Source organism: Salminus brasiliensis, chromosome 24, assembly GCF_030463535.1.
Source record: "Salminus brasiliensis chromosome 24, fSalBra1.hap2, whole genome shotgun sequence".
NCBI lineage: Eukaryota > Metazoa > Chordata > Actinopteri > Characiformes > Bryconidae > Salminus > Salminus brasiliensis.
In genome coordinates, this window is record NC_132901.1 from 16645287 (window position 1) to 16661648 (window position 16362).

Sequence of the window (16362 nt, forward strand, 5' to 3'; positions counted from 1 at the left end):
AATGGGGTAGAGTGACACATGGGGTAGAGTGGACAGTAACAGACTACAGGAAGTAACAGAACAAAAATATAGTGAAACTATCAGGTATATGTTTCTGATAAAGTGGCCAGTCAGTGGAAGCTTAAAGTAAGGGTTTCTAATAAAGTTTGGTTGGTGATATTGGTTCTAAAAAGGTTGGTTGGTGTGGCGCAACAGATAACACCACTATCTGCCAGTGAGCTATTACACCATGTGGGAGATGGAGGGTTTGATTCCCAGTCTGGGTGACTATGCTGTGCTACACTAATAAGAGTCCTTGGGCAAGACTCCTAACACTACATTGGCCCACCTCTGTAATACTAGTAACCTTGTAAGTCGCTCTGGATAAGAGCGTCAGCTAAATGCTGTAAATGTAAATGTAAATAAAGTGGCCAGAATGCATTTGCATTCATTGCAGTCATACTAATGCAATCTGTATTACATAATTTTGTCATGTACCTTATGTACCATTTATATTTATTTCTGTACACCTGCAGACTCCAGCAACACCTTAACAATAGAACGATATTATAGCATCACAGAATTAGAATTAGTGCCAGTATTATAAAGAATTTATCAGCAATCAGAGCTGTGATCAACCATAACTCACAGTCTGTAATAGAAAATAATTCTAAAAGTTATAAGCCCCTCATCAGTCTCTCTAGGTGCGTTAAACAAATGCAGAATAAGATTCCCAACCTGAACCTACAGGTATAGGAACACCTCACCAACCAAACAACCAACAAACAGCAAACTCCACTCCATCTGCACCAAGAAAAGGAAAGAGAGGGCGAGACCTGGCAAAGACAGAAAAGAGAGTGTCTTACCTTGAGGTTGTAGATGTGAAAGTCAATGGAACATTTTCTCCCCTGAGACCTGCATACAAAATGCACAGTATAGCATTAATATTTATTTATTAACACATATATATCATATATGACACATATGACGTCACTGGGAAACCAACGCAGTTGGAGGAAAGAGCAGAGTACCCAGCTATGAATACTGTGTCAGCAATGGGTGTAACTTAAATTAGCTGAATGCATTCCACAGAATGAGTGTCCACAAACATTTGGACACACAGTGTATGAAATTAATCAACGTGTGAATATCTATGTTTTGCCACAGGTGAGATGGTCAGACAGTCTGTGTTAAAATCTTGTAGCAGACAACACTGACAGTTACAAAGCACAGGACCCTGAGTAAAAGACAGAGTGAGAGAGTGAGAGAGAGAGAGAGAGAGAGAGAGAGAGAGAGAGAGAGAGTTGAGCAAACCATTTGTTTTCTGTCAGCATCAGTCAAGAAGCAGAAGGAGAAAGGGGAGGGAGATGAGAAAGAAAAAAGGGAGAAACTAGGGGGGGGGGACTCAGAACCCCCCTAAACCCCCTCCTAAACAAACGAGCATCCGTCAGCAGCTATGAAAAACAGCATAGAGAATGCTGTCTATTTATTTTCAAATGTGTGTGTGTGTGTGTGTGTGTGTGTGTGTGTGTGGGGGGGGGGGTCTTAGGAGGAGGCTTAGAGAGGTAGCTCATTGTCCTTCTGTAGCTTGGGCTCGGTCCTGGCTCCACCCACTCATTAATATACACACCTTTGGCTCATTTTAATAAATCATCCAATCTCAGCCCTAGGAGATGTTATAATACCATATTTAAATTTAATGAACTCTGATACAGATACCTGGCGTAGTCCCACAGTACTCGATACCCAACAAAACCACAGCATACAGCTACAAAACCCTCAACACTGCGTGTGTATTGGATTCAACACAGACCGTCCATGTCTTTTTTTTACACACAATAAATGGAGGGCAAATACACTGATACCGCTGTGCTTTAATGTGTAGGTACATAGTATTCTACCACAAGTTCTACCACATCCTAAATGTGTTCTACTGGATTTAGATTCTGTGCCTGGGAAGGCCACTGAAGAACACTGAATGCATGTTCATGAAACCAGTTTGAGATGACTTTTGCTTTGTGTCATGATGCATTATCGTGCTGGGAGTAGCCGATAGAAGATGGTAAATTGTGGTCATGAAAGGATGCACATGGTCAGCAACACTACTCAAATAGGCTGTGACCTTCAAGACATAAATAGACATAAATTTCCTAGAAATGTCCTTTTTAGAACTTTGAAGTTCTGCCTCTTCTGTTTTATCTTGTTGGCATTTTTTTTAAGAATATGGAGGATTATCTTGTGTAAACACCATCTGACTATTCTCTGACCCCCCATTACAGGTAATAATTAATATTTTTTTAAAATCCCCAAATAAGCTTGACTCACATTTACATCTGCCTCAACATCTGCTTGTATGTTACATAAGCCTGAAACGCTAGTTGCCAACTCTGCACACAACAATAACTGGAGCTGTTAAACGGTTAAAAAAAGGGGTGTGATACAAATAAATATCTTATTGAATAAGTATAAGATAATAACATCTACAACTGTAACACTGCATCTGACATTTTAGCACAATTTTAATACAACACGCGTTGCTCATAATCGCTACAGCAGATTACACAGCTGACTGGGCCGTAATATTGTGATCATCAAACCACAAAAATGAGCAAATTTAGAATTAATGATAACATCTCTCTCTCGGGCTGGAAATTACATTGTCAAATCCCCCAAAGCGCAGAGGAAAGTGCAGGGGCCCACCGCGTGTGTCATACTTCGCCCTCCAACGAGATCGCGTCTGAACACTCAGAACATCAAGATTAAGGAGCTTAAGGTAATGGAATTTCGGGAATCAGACATCCGGTGAGAGTGCGCGTCGACTACGCAAGCGCCGTGGGATTTTGGGATAAGCAAGTTTGTTACTTCAAAACTTTTGCTTTTTTTCCCCCCAGTTCTTACTGGGCCGGCAAAACTCGGCTTTTGAGATCTCTAAGTATCTACAGTACAGATTTCAGTCCATTTTTTTTACATAAATTTTTACTTTTTACAAAAAGTATCATAATATTGTGACCATTGATCCTCAGAAGCTTAAACTTTTAAAATCAGAATTCAGTCAGACTGATTATAAATTTAATACTGCAAGGATTTGCAATATAATCATGATATCATGCAACTTATTATGTAATACAACTTATTTATTAGCAAAAAATGTAAATAAATCCATAACTACATTAATAACTCACTCAATACAGGTCTTTCTAAATGCTGATTCTGATTTTTGGTCAGAATCGCAGTGCCACTTCCCAGTGCTGGTCTCCATGGGAACGGTTCCAGGGGGCACGCCATCGTCATTGAGAGACGGGAGGAAGGGGTGGGGATCGAAGGACCCTCCTCTTCTAGTTAGCGCTCTCATTCCGCATTGTTAGCCAAACGGCTCCAGCCATGTTGAATTAATGCTAATTAGGATAATTGTGTTGACACTCTGGAGGCTCGGCAAAATGACTTCCATGCAAAAGCTGAGTGAATAAATCAGAGCCAAGCCAACAGCAGAGTGAGAGTGTGAAGGAAAAAAAAGACATCTGAAAAACGTGCAGAGATCCAGCTGCTATGACGACAAAAGCCCATGTAAACACCAGAATACCGCGCCGTACCTGTCCAATGTTTCATATGCAGTATATCTAAAGCATCTCCACTACACTGCTCTTTATACTGAATTATTCATGGCAGGACCTATTTATGGTAAATATTGACTTAACTTATTCATTGTACAGTAGCTATGTATAATTCATAGTAGATATTGAATAATTCATAATAGATACTAAATTGGTCATAAAATGCTACATAATTCATAGAAGGAACTGAATAATGCATAATAAATAATGAATGATTCATAGTAGTTTACTGGATAATGCACAGCACATATTGAATGATTCATAGTATGAACTATATAATGCATTATAGCAGAATGCACAACACGCGCAATCATGAGGTGGATGGGCAACAACAGCTGAAGGCCACGTCAGTCACTTTCTTCAGCCAAGAACACAAAGCTGAGGCTGCAGTAACCGAAACTGGACCATTGAAGACTGAATAAAAATAGCCTGCTCTGATGAATCTTGATTTCCACTGGGGAACACAGATGGTAGAGTCAGGATTGGACGCCAACAGCATGAACCCATGGACCCAGTCTGCCTTGTGTCAACAGCACACATTAAAACACAGTTGGCCCCACAGGTCTTTCCACTGGGTTTTGTAGTGAGTCTCTAGGAATTTTCCCCATTCACTCCGAAGTGTATTTATGAAGTCAGGCGCTGATGTTAAATGAGCAAGACTGGCTCACCATCAATGCTACGATTCATCCCAAACATGTTCAAGGGAGTTGAGACCGGGGCTCTGCACATACCACTGGAGTTCCTCCACACCAAACTCACGTCACACCGTGTCTTTAAGGACCTTGCTTTGTGCCAGGTACACAGTCGTGTAGGAACAGGAAAGGGCCTTCTCCAAACTGCTGTCACAAAGTTGGAAGCATATAACTGGGTTAAATGTCTTCCTCAGCTGTAGCACTAACATTACTTTTCGTTGGGAATGCAGCCCCAGACACTAGCCTCCCTCTTCCACACATTACTGTCGGCACTATGCAGTAATGTAATGTTTTCCTGGCATCTGCCAAACCCAGCTTTGTCCATCAGACTGACAGGTACTGAAGCGTGAATCATCACTCCCGAGAACACATTTCCGGTGCCCACGAGTGCAGTGGTGGTGTTCTTTACACCACTCCAGCCAAAACTTGTGCACTGTGCATAAAGAACCTAGGCCTGTGTGCAGCTGGTCAGCCATGGCAACCCATTTGCTGAAGCTCCAGAAGTGCAGTTTTTGCTTCAAGGGGCAGTTTTGAACTCTGTAGTGAGCGATGCCACAGAGGATAGGTCATATACATGCACTACATGCATCAGCACCTGATTCTGTGAGTCTGCTGTTGGTGCAGTAGACCAACAGTAGACAATTTGCTGGAGGGAAACTATAATACGGAAATTTCTGCATACTGTAAAGCATAAGGTATATTGTAGAAGAAGAAGAAGAAGAAAGTATGAAAGAAAGAAAGTCAAACGCGTGGCCTGTTGCTTCAGGTAACACAGGAACATGTGATTATCCACAGTCTATCCTTAAAGAGACATTCGTTGATTACATTAAATGGAATCTTAATTAAACTGGTGTGTAACTTCAGGCTGTGCAGTACTGTTTAATTCACTACCCTTTACATTTTGAAAGAACCATCAGATTTGTACTATTAGAGAGAGAGAGAGAGAGAGAGAGAGAGAGAGAGAGAGAGAGAGAGACTATCTCTAATATGTTTTACATAAAAAAAGCAAAAAAAAAAAAATAGGTAAGATAATAACTTCCTCATCTAGGAATCATACCCGTAAAAATATCTAATATAGAATCTGTACACACGGATGACCTATCTGTGATCCAATGGAAGTGCAGCATTCTTTCACTGACTGGCACCAGCAGAGGTAACAAATCCAGACATTTCCTTCCGTTATTCTCGATAAAAGTACCTGACTGTTTTGTTTAGGGCTGTTGGAGCCTTTAGCTGGCTGGGAAGGGCTCTAGAAGTAATGGAATCCGTGTGGATTTTGTAAAAATTCAACCCTTTGGAAGGCAAACTACACACAACTATGTACACAATCACTCAGACCTTTTGTTTTATGTTTTATTAACCCGTAAATAAAGTATGTGACACTTACTTACATTATACTTACATTATACTTACGTTATACATTATTTACTCACTTTTACTGTGCTACACTTCACTGACAAGCAATCCTTCATTCCGCCTTCTTTTACAATAGACCGATATTAGATAACAACTTAGCTAGGCTCGTTCTTTTTTTTTTTTTCTTTAGATAGAGATTTGTAGTTCATTCACATCAACAGTCACTGTAAATCTGGGGCCTATAAAGTAATCTTTTTTTTTAAATGTTACATGGCTGTTGAAACATCCTCGTTTATAATAGTAGATAATATAGTGAGGTATACATAATACAGAAAAGCTGTGTCTGAAACTGTGCTCTTTTCACTATATAGTGCACTACTTTGGCTTTCCGACATTTTGTAGTGGTGTCTGAAAATGTAGTTCTGAATATAGGGCACTGTAACAATTCCCATAATGCACCATAATATAACAGCTTTTCTGAGTAAGACCAACCTTCAGACTGTCGCACAGCAATGGGCTCAAATACATAACGAGGAGTGTGTAATTTATGTTTCCTATATTCCTATATTCCATATATTCTAAGTACTCTTTGACTCACCACACCTGATCACTGATTACTGATCCCTTTGTCAGTAGGATCGACATTCGTTGAAACTGTGCACAGCTGTGGGTCACTGGCAGGACTGAGAAACACTGCCTGGGAAGTCATCATTGCAGCAGACACATGGGCTGTTTTTTTTTTTATTAAGCATTACCATGACGTATCTGTCTCTCAGTGTAAACAAGGCGATAAAAATGATCCCTTATTTATTTTCCAACAGCACAGCAGTTTCAGCCCACATCTTTCAATAAAGGTCACAGATTATGTATTAGCTTATTGTAGGGAAATGTGGGGACCGTAATCAGTTTGCAGGAACATTTAACCGCATAACAAAGGACACAAAATGACTGAATGAGAGACAACAACAGAGAGAACTGGAGGCAATTCCAGCACACTATTTTTCCGGTCTACTGTTGTGTATGAGCTTGGATGAAATCTATCTGCGGTAAAACAAGTTTGTTGATATAACTGACACCAGGCTCATGTTTTCTTATATTATGCTTAATTGTTGAGACTTTTATTTTGAAATTTCCTTAAATCTAAAAATCCACGTGTCATAACTCTGTACAAACTTTGAAAAGGTAAAAAAAAGACAATGGGTGCGTCCCAACTGCGTACTAACCTCAAATACTAGTATATACTAGTAATGTGATTATGATCGACACTATTACAATTAGCTAGAACAATTAGCTAAAAATAGCAGATAACGACACAAGTGCAGCGTGACGTATGTTGCCGTAGCGACAACGTTTTCTTACTTCCTGTTAGTACAAAACGTACGTGTTAGCTCATTTTTGTGTACTGACCTGCCAACCCATTAAGATTGGTATGTAGTATATATAGTATCATACAGTGTAGTACACAACTGAGACTCCCAGTTGGGGGAAGTTGTGGCCTAATGGTTAGAGAAGTAGGCTTGAGATCGAAAGGCCAGCGGTTTGAACCCTACGGGCAGGTAAGAATTGGGGGTGTGGTGAGTGAAGGCTGCCTCCTCCCGCAATCCATGGCTTAAGTGCACTTGAGTGCGAGCCCCACTCTTTAGTACACCTGTGTGTGTGTGTGTGTTCACTACCATGGATGGGATAAATGTGGAGGACGCATATCACTGTGCATTGTACAGTGCACCTTTATTTGAAATGCATATTGTTATTATTATTATTATTATTATTATTATTATTATTATACATAAAAATGTAATTAAAATAAAAAATATATTATAAATCATTAATACATCAAACTGAATGGTACAAAACTATAAAGCCAAAATGTCTGCATGTATTTTTGTTGACACTGCTCATAAAACCATCTACTGTTAAAACAGTGGTTAATATCATAATGTAAGTCAGTAAGTAAATAAATATCTAAATAAATAAACAAACAAAAATAAAAACATTGACAAAGCTAGTTAAAGAAGATATTTTAAAATAGTAAAAATGTATTTCTTACTTGGCTAAAGCAGTTTGTGAGTAAGTGAGTAAGTAGCAAGTAGGAGGGACAGTGACGTTGGAGCTCTGACCCTGTTCTAACCTCGCTAACTATTCACAATGCCCTCTTTCCCTTCTCTTCCTTTTTAAAAGAGGTCAATAAGCTACATCTAGCGCCAGAAAAAGCACACCCACGTCCACGATTCAAGCTCATTCCAAATATAACAGAGCTCCTTCACTCTGACTTTACTGCACCTAGCAAATATACACACTAGTATTGGGCTTAAAATACTAAGACGCAACAGCTTACTCTGTTGTCCACTCCAATTTTACCCACAGCTAGTGTGCTGACAGTGATGCATGGTCTGAATCGCCCCTATTGATCAATCCATTATAAACTATCACTCTATTTCATAAGGAGTATCCCTAGCTGGTGGGATGGATACGTGGTCTGAGTGTTTTGGCACTTCGGAGGCTAATTATGGACCCCTGAATAATAATATGAAGCTATTTAGCGAAATGCCCTCACAAATGCCCTCACTTCCCTGGGGAAGACTGTAAACAAATGGCTAGCACTTTGAGAACTAGCATCCAATGCTTGGTTTAATGACTTGAAGCTAAGGGTGAAATGACTCCCTCGAGTCGGGTTGTGTATGTGTGTGTGTGTGTGTGTGTGTGTGCGGAGAGAGAGTAAAACTGAGCGCGCTAGTACTAGTGCTGGCAGCTAGCACTGCTTGCCTCAGCTCTTTTCCTTTGTGCCGTGACACGTTTTAGCGTTCCGGGTCGAGCTCGGACTGCCGCGGGACTCTGACACCAAAAATCTGGGCATCGGCACAAACCATTTATCACTTTAATGAGACATGTCACTTATTTACCCCGTAGAAAGCAAGGCTAGCTGCGTGGTTCTTCGGATTAGCCATTAGCATGCCTTTTCTTTAGCTTCAGGCCGTATAATAGACCTTAACACATACTGGATGGCAGCTGTAATGGACTTTATGCTAACCACTTTCCTCGGATTATTAGAATTGCTGGAAATGGTGTCACTCTGATGACGATAACATTCACCTAGAGATAGAAAAGTTTAGGGAAGTGGTTGATAATGGATTTTTGCTGTATTGGATTCTGTCATATTATATGAATGAAGAGAAGTGTGATGAGGTAAAGTGTGGCTGAAGAAAAGTTTAAGAAGAACCAACAACAACAAAAATAAAGTTTATAAACCCATTCCAATTGAATAATAACCCATAATACACAAGAGTATAACTTTGTTTTAAAAAGTGCTGGGGACAAGGATGCTGGCCAAACCATAAGCCCTGCATATTTTACTGGGAATCTGCTCTATCAAGCCCAATCCAATTACAACTGGGTCCGGCATCCAAATAACAAAGGATCACATTACAACTTAGATCACATCTCATCATGACTTGCGGTAGCGATGTGTTTTTCAGAATTTAACGAGTAGTCTAAATGTCTGCAGAGTGGAGCTACTCTTAAGTGGAAAATGAAAACTGCTTGCCACCAAAAGCTTGCCTAAAAAATACATTGTTGCAACGGTTTAAAACACAAAAATACAGGATTATTATTTATTTATTTTACATTTTACATTAATGGTATTTAGCTGATGCTGTTATCCGGAACAACTTACAGGGTTACTTGTATTACAGAGGAGGACCAGTGTTAGGAGTCTTGCCCAATGACTCTTATTGGTGTAATGCAGCATAGTCACCCAGGGCTGGAATCGAACCCCAGTCTCCTACATGGTAAGGTAGCTCAAATATTCTCTAGAATGGTGTTTTGTCAATTTATGCATGCTACATGCTAACATTGAACAGGTACAGCAAGTTATGGCTTGCCATCAACCATACGAGAACATACTAAGTGTAAAAATCTGTATTTTTGGATTGAGGACAGTGGTCTTTAATGGGACCTAAATCTCATAGAAACAAAAAAAAAAACTCGTATTTAAACGTATTTAGCTAGTACTACTTTTCCAAAATAGGCAATTAGGTTATTTGCTATCCACTGGTTTAATGTACATCCACATTACTTAGCTAAATTGGCTTTTTACAAAGTCCATATACCCTTGAATTTAGTTTACTCTTGATTGGGAACCCATGTGGGAGACTTGGCTTCGATTCCTAGGCTGGATGACTATGCCGCACTACATCAGTAAGTGTCCTAGGACAGGGGCTCACCTTTGTAATTTCCATTTACAGCATTTAGCTGACGCTCTTATCCAGAGTGACTTACAAAAAAGCTTCACTGTTTACTCAAGAAGTAACCTTGTAAGTCGCTCTGGGTAAGAACGCCAGCTGAATGCCATAAATTTAAATGATATGCCTGACAAGCATGTCCAGCATGTCAACCATATCATTTTCAATGGCTGGTGTAGCAAAAATGAGCAAAATTGCTGCTTACATTCAACATTTTCTGGGTTGTCATTGTAATGCTAATGTTGACTATGATCAAACTGGCTCTTATAAACTCAATTGCCAAGACAATAACCTGTTTGTTGTAGCTTCTATCCTTATAATCTTGGTATATGGATCTCAGAACACACAGTCAAGTCAAATAAATATTATTTATCTAGTACTGTTTTACAACATGCATTGTCACAAAGCAGCTTCACAGAGAACTGGATCCAGGCCCCTATTAAGCAAATCCAAGCTGACAGTAGCAAGGAAAACTCCCTCAGAGCAGGAGGAAGAAACACTGAGAAGAACCCAGACCCAAAAACCCATCCTCCTCTGGTTGACACCAGATAGCAAAACAAGAAGACAACAGGAGCAAAGAAACAGCAATGAATGGAATGAATACTGAACATGTAAAGAAGTGAGCTTATCGTTAGATAGATAGAAGTCTTCAAATTTTACCCAGTGATGAATTTTTGTCATTTAAGTCTTATCAGAATACGATTTTGAATTAGATCAGTGATTGCCATGAAGACACATTAGCATGAATATATAAATATGAATAAGTAAACTTTCTCAATAAGCATAATGTGAGCAGGCGAACAATTTCGAGGGCTGAATAATTCTGTAAGTAATAGCATAGCTGCCAGAGCATCATGTGTAAACGTAGTGATGAGGAATGACCAAACACTCTTCTCTGCATAATCTTAGAGCTATTTGAACACAGGCATTAACCTCTTGAGACCCGGACCTTTGCTCTGCGTGCATTTTTAATTTCATCTATTTGGGATTAGTGGGACCTTGCAAGTATAAAAACTAAACTTAGTCTTTGTAGTAATTGTTTGTATTAATTGTAAGCATTTGTTCTTAAACAGATTTTAAATTGAGAGACTTTTATTCATCAGTTTAATCAGTTTAAATAGTTAAATAGTTAACTAAGTACTAGAATTATTGTCTAAATTAACTGGATTACATGGAGATTAATTATTATTAGTGTCTGCTTAAGAAAAAAAACACTTCTAGCTTCTCCACTGCACATATTTTAACTGAATATTGTAAAATTAAAAATGGTATTTTGCATTGTTCACAAAAAAGCTTTGAAATGAAATGTAAAAAAATACGATCGTCCTTAGTAAGAAAAGTACAAATGTCTTAAGAAAATGTACAAGAATTTATGTATTTAGGAATATATGTATTTAAGCAAACTTATTTTAAGCTTTTATATATACATTTTGTAACATTTATCCTTTCTTGTGAGTCCAGATATATTTCACTAATCACATGGCCATTTATGAACCCAGAAGTGGTTCGTCTATAGCAATGCTCAAAAACAATCATTTGTAGCACCATTTATTTTTATTTTTTTATGAGAGAGCAGTTAACAGCAGTAGGTCGAACGTGCTTGCTAAAATAATAGACTAATAAGTGCAACACCACTGCTCAGCAACAGGAAGTCATGCAGCCCCTATATTTATAGACTGATATGCAAGCCTATAAAACATTTTAGAACAAGGTAAACTTTCTGAACATCATGCTGTAGAACGAGCCCCAACAAACAGTAAATGACAGCTTTGATGAAGTTTACGCTGAGGTTCACTGATGTTATTATCAAATCATGTCATTGTCAATTCTACTAGAACAGTAAAATGTACACTTTTTAAAGTATTTATGTATTTTATTTATTTATTTATTTATTTTCATAATTTTTATTAGGGATGCAGCAATCTGCACCGGCTTTATCAGTTCCGAAACTCCAATACCAATACATCCTTTGCATACTGTGCGATACTGGATACCAGTCCGATACCATTGCTGAATTTATAAACCGTATACCTCACCATGTGGGAGAGACTTAACACATCAAGATTTAAGACTTAAACATTATTTTATATAATATAACAAATTAACACACAGATATAAATGTACTAAATTGCCATTTGTCATTTATTTATTTGCACATTTAGTGCAGTCTCACACCACCAAATTAAAGTGAAAGGATCGGTTCCATGGATCAGCCTAATTATCCGATACCCGATCCAACTAATTTTGTTAATATCAGGACCGATATCCGATCCTAATCTCAGATCGGTGTATCCCTAATTTTTGTCACATTTTTCCTTTCCTCCTTTTACTTCCAATTTGGTACAGCTAATTGACCCATCAATGCATAGCTCCAATCAGCACTAGCAATGCTCCTGATACCAGTAGGGTAAGGACACGTCTCCTCAAATGCACCATTGCTGGGCTGCCAACATGCTTGGAGAAAAGCGACAAGTCCCAAACTCCACTGTCCCAGCTAACAGGTGCCTGGTTCAGCCAACATTGTTTTTAGAGTGATAAGGGGATAGAGCACCAGAGAGAGAGTATGGCCAGCTGTATTCTCTCAAACTCCGGCCAGTGATGACAAAGCGGCATGGCAGGGCAATAGACTGCGGAGCCACTTGGAGCCTGTATTGGATCTTGTGATGTAATATGAATAGCGAAAAATGTACTGAAGACGAGATATTCACCATTCTTTTCTGCAGAAAGCGTGAAGAAACACCCTTTTTTACATGTTTGTCATGCTTTGGACACCAAGCAAACAAACAAAAACTTAATAAAAGTGTTTTTACATGATTTCATTTGAATAGTAGAGCAAAACAAAAATATTAACTCTCAACTTCTTAACGCTAACTAGCTTACTGTTTCCTGAAGATGATCAGACCTCAGATCAGAGCTCAGAGACTTGAGTTGTTCTTAGCTTTCAGACGGTTTTCAGTTGAATACGAAACGAAGCAGTCTCAGAAGAAGGGGCGAGTGAGTGGAGAGAAAGAGTGAGGATAGATTGAGAGAAATAGAGGGATAGATTGAGAAGACGGGACAGATTGATGTTTGAGGAGAGATATAGGCGTCCCTGAGGTTCCAAAGAGCCATTAATTGAATCCGTCTCTCAGCCAGAGACACTACGATTTGAATTCAAACTCATCACTGTCTGCAGTCTGACAGTTCACTGTCACACCTTGGCTCTCAATGTTCTTTACAATGTTTACCTAAAATCACTGATCTGAATCAGATGAGTCTGGAGTAATAAAGCTGTAATGATATAAACAGGAGAAAAATAAATAAATAAGTTAATACATTTTTATTTCCCTCCAACAGCAGTATATTTAATTAGGAATTACTAATTATTGTGAACAAAGATGGGTGGCTGGCATGAATGTTAACTTGATAAATTGCATGTATAAACAATATGAAAGGATAACTGCTAAAATACAGCCCAAAATGGTTGTGAAGTAAGTAGCAAAAATTGCATTCTTGTAGGCTTGAGAGATGGCCTTTAGATAAAGGGTGGTAAACATTTGGCCCGCTGAGTGCCCCAACCCCCCCAATAAAGGTTCTAATCCGGCCTGTAAAATAGTTTCCCAATCCATTTTCCTAACTGTGACTTTTTTTCATTGAGTTCAGCTGCTTATTAGAAATTCACTGTCCTTAAAAAGCACTGACACTAATCCATAGGCCCGAACTGGGAGAGAACGATTTAGAATGGCTGGGGTGGGAAAACAGAGAGTCAAGAGGCAGAACCAAGCAAGCACTGAACACTGACACTATTCACAGATAGACATATTGCTATTGTAATAACATAATGTTATCAGAGTAATAACATAATGTTATCAGAGTAATAACATAATGTTATTACATCATAGCTGACAGAAGCTGTATGTAGAGCTGATAGTTAGCCGAGAATCAATGTCAGACAGTCAGTCAGTGTCCTAGTAGTGTCTGAGAAAGCTTTCATTTGTCAGTCAGTCAGTCAGTCAGTCAGCCAGTCTCCACTTGCCAAAAATGACCCAATGATAGCTTGAAAAAACCTAATGCCTCTTTTCAGTGTATTCCAGTGGACATCGGTTCGGCCCTCCTTGACACTGCGTGAAATGTGGCCCGTTACCTCAAATGAGTTTGCCACCTCTGCTTTAGTCAGTCAGGTGGTCGCAGCTGTGAGTAGCCTACCAGTATAAACATTCTGTGGTTGATCTGCTCTATCCATAGATCTACAGGTTTACAGCGTGATGCTGCTGGACAAACTGAGACAAATCATGTGCCGCTTCCACCAGGAAACAGTGACCCTTAGAAGTTCCTGTAGTCATTTTGCTATGTATCTGATGTTACAGGCATTATTATTTTAATATTGTCACATACGTCTAAAATGAGGTAGCAGCTTTATTTAGGTCTACACAAAACTTTATGTTAAAAATTTACAAAACTGACAGGCCGCCCAGAAAACAATGAGAAGATAATAATAATAATAATAATAATAATTGCTATAATCATTATTGTTATTGTTATTATTATTATTATTATTATTACTATCATTATCATTATCATTATTATTACTATTACTATTACTATTATTATTATTACTATTACTATTACTATTATTATTATTATTATTAAGGTGTGAAAGTAAAGTGGCGTTGATTATGATGTCACTGATGTCTTCGGCTGCAGACTTTGGATTTAGCTATAGAGCTTCAGACTGTCAATCTCTGACTGACTACATGCACACACACACACACACACACACACACACACACACACACACACACACACACACAGACACACTCACATACTTTAAATCCCTCACAGTCTGAGCTCTGAGCCACAGAGCCAATCAGACTACTGTCAGTCCAAGAGAGAGAGAATGAGAGTGAAAGAGTGAGCGATAGAGAGAAAGCAAGAGAGAGAGAGAGAGAGAGAGAGAGAGAGAGAGAGAGAGAGAGATCAAAACCCATGCAAAAATTTGAAGTTTGCAATGATGTCATGGCATGTAGATAAGGCTGTGTGAGTAGAGCATCATGGGAATGTGTGTATACTTGAAGTCAGTGAATCAGGGCAGATTCGTAAACAGAGCAGCGCTGTGTATAAGAGAGAACGCACAGGGTCAGAACAGAGAAACACCATCTCTTCTCAAATACAGCAGCAACAACAACAACAAAAACAAAAACAATAAAAAATAATACAAATGATTTATATTTTATTTAGTCACGGCTGGAACAAAGCCTCATGTGTCCGAAAATCAACTTTATAAGTGAAGGAAAAATAATCTGGAGTTTGAAGGAGCTCCAGAATGGAAACCTGTATTTTCTTGGCATTTGTGAATAATTAAGAGCTTGGTGCACGGGACTGACATGATGTGAACCTCATACACTGTTTCTCTGCACTGAAAAGAAATCCCAGGCCTACCAAAGTAGAGCTGCAAAACAGAATATGGTGCTGCTGAAACTTTCACCACCAAAACCAAAACGGGTTACTACATAAACCAGGCCTTGTGATTGCAAACTTACCTGTGCACCAGTGTCCTCAGAAGGTATAACTCAGACTCTGCAAACGAGGGACCCAAAGCCAAGGAAGAGAGCGGCCGACCTAGCAGACCGACGTCCACTCCCTCAACAACAAACTGGACTAGCTCAGACTGGAGCTGACCTCAGACCAAAACTTAAAAAAAGCCCAACCAGGTGAGCAGGTATCCGAACAAGGCTAAAATTCACTATATGTCCAAATGTTTATGGACACCCATTCTAATGCTTCTGATGCATTCAGCTCCTTCAAGCTGCACCCGTTGCTGGCACAGATGTGCAAATGCACACACACACAGCTTGTCTAGCACTTGAAGAGAAGTGTTGGCACCATGCCGAATGCCAGGCGTGGGCTAGAAGGGTATAAAGCCCCCCAGCATTAAACTGTGTAATTTTGGATCATTGCTGGTGATTCATCAGCAGCATATGTGTTAATATTATTATTATTATTATTATTATTACATGATGGTTCCGAGTCATCTGTGTTTTATATTATAAATAAATGTTAAAGACATTCACCCATTATTTTAGGTGAACCCATTTAGTCTGTTAGTAATTTTGCCTTTTTAAAGTGGCATGGTTGTCTTTTTTAAGTTATGCATTGCAGCGTGTGTGCATGTGTGTGTGTGTGTGTGTGTGTGTGTGTGTGTGTGTGTGTGTGATGAGTGACACCAAACGGTCTGACTCCCACCATCTGTCATCATAAACAGTGAAATTATAAAGTGCCATGGGACTGGAAAGTGCCAGCCTGTGTCAATGTCCCTGCACTAGCACTTATGAGGACACTGCCAAATATACACAAGCATTTACTCTCTCTCTCTCTCTCTCTCTCTCACACACACACACACACACACACACACACACACACACACACACACACATAGTGTTAGTATGACTGAGGACATACCCTAAGGACACACATTCTCACATTAAACTGTAAAATCACAGTGCTCTC

The 16362-nt window shown here is 39.1% G+C and overlaps 1 protein-coding gene across 33 annotated transcripts in view; it reads right to left on the reverse strand.

Annotated features, from left to right (window-relative positions):
* Nucleotides 1–16362, reverse strand: part of ptprda (protein tyrosine phosphatase receptor type Da) — a 617722-nt gene that overhangs the window by 334058 nt on the left and 267302 nt on the right. For all 33 annotated transcript variants that reach the window (XM_072669660.1, XM_072669680.1, XM_072669689.1 and 30 more), the window contains exon 8: nt 846–894. The gene's annotated coding sequence lies outside the window, so the exon portion shown is untranslated. The remainder of the gene's footprint in view (nt 1–845; nt 895–16362) is intronic.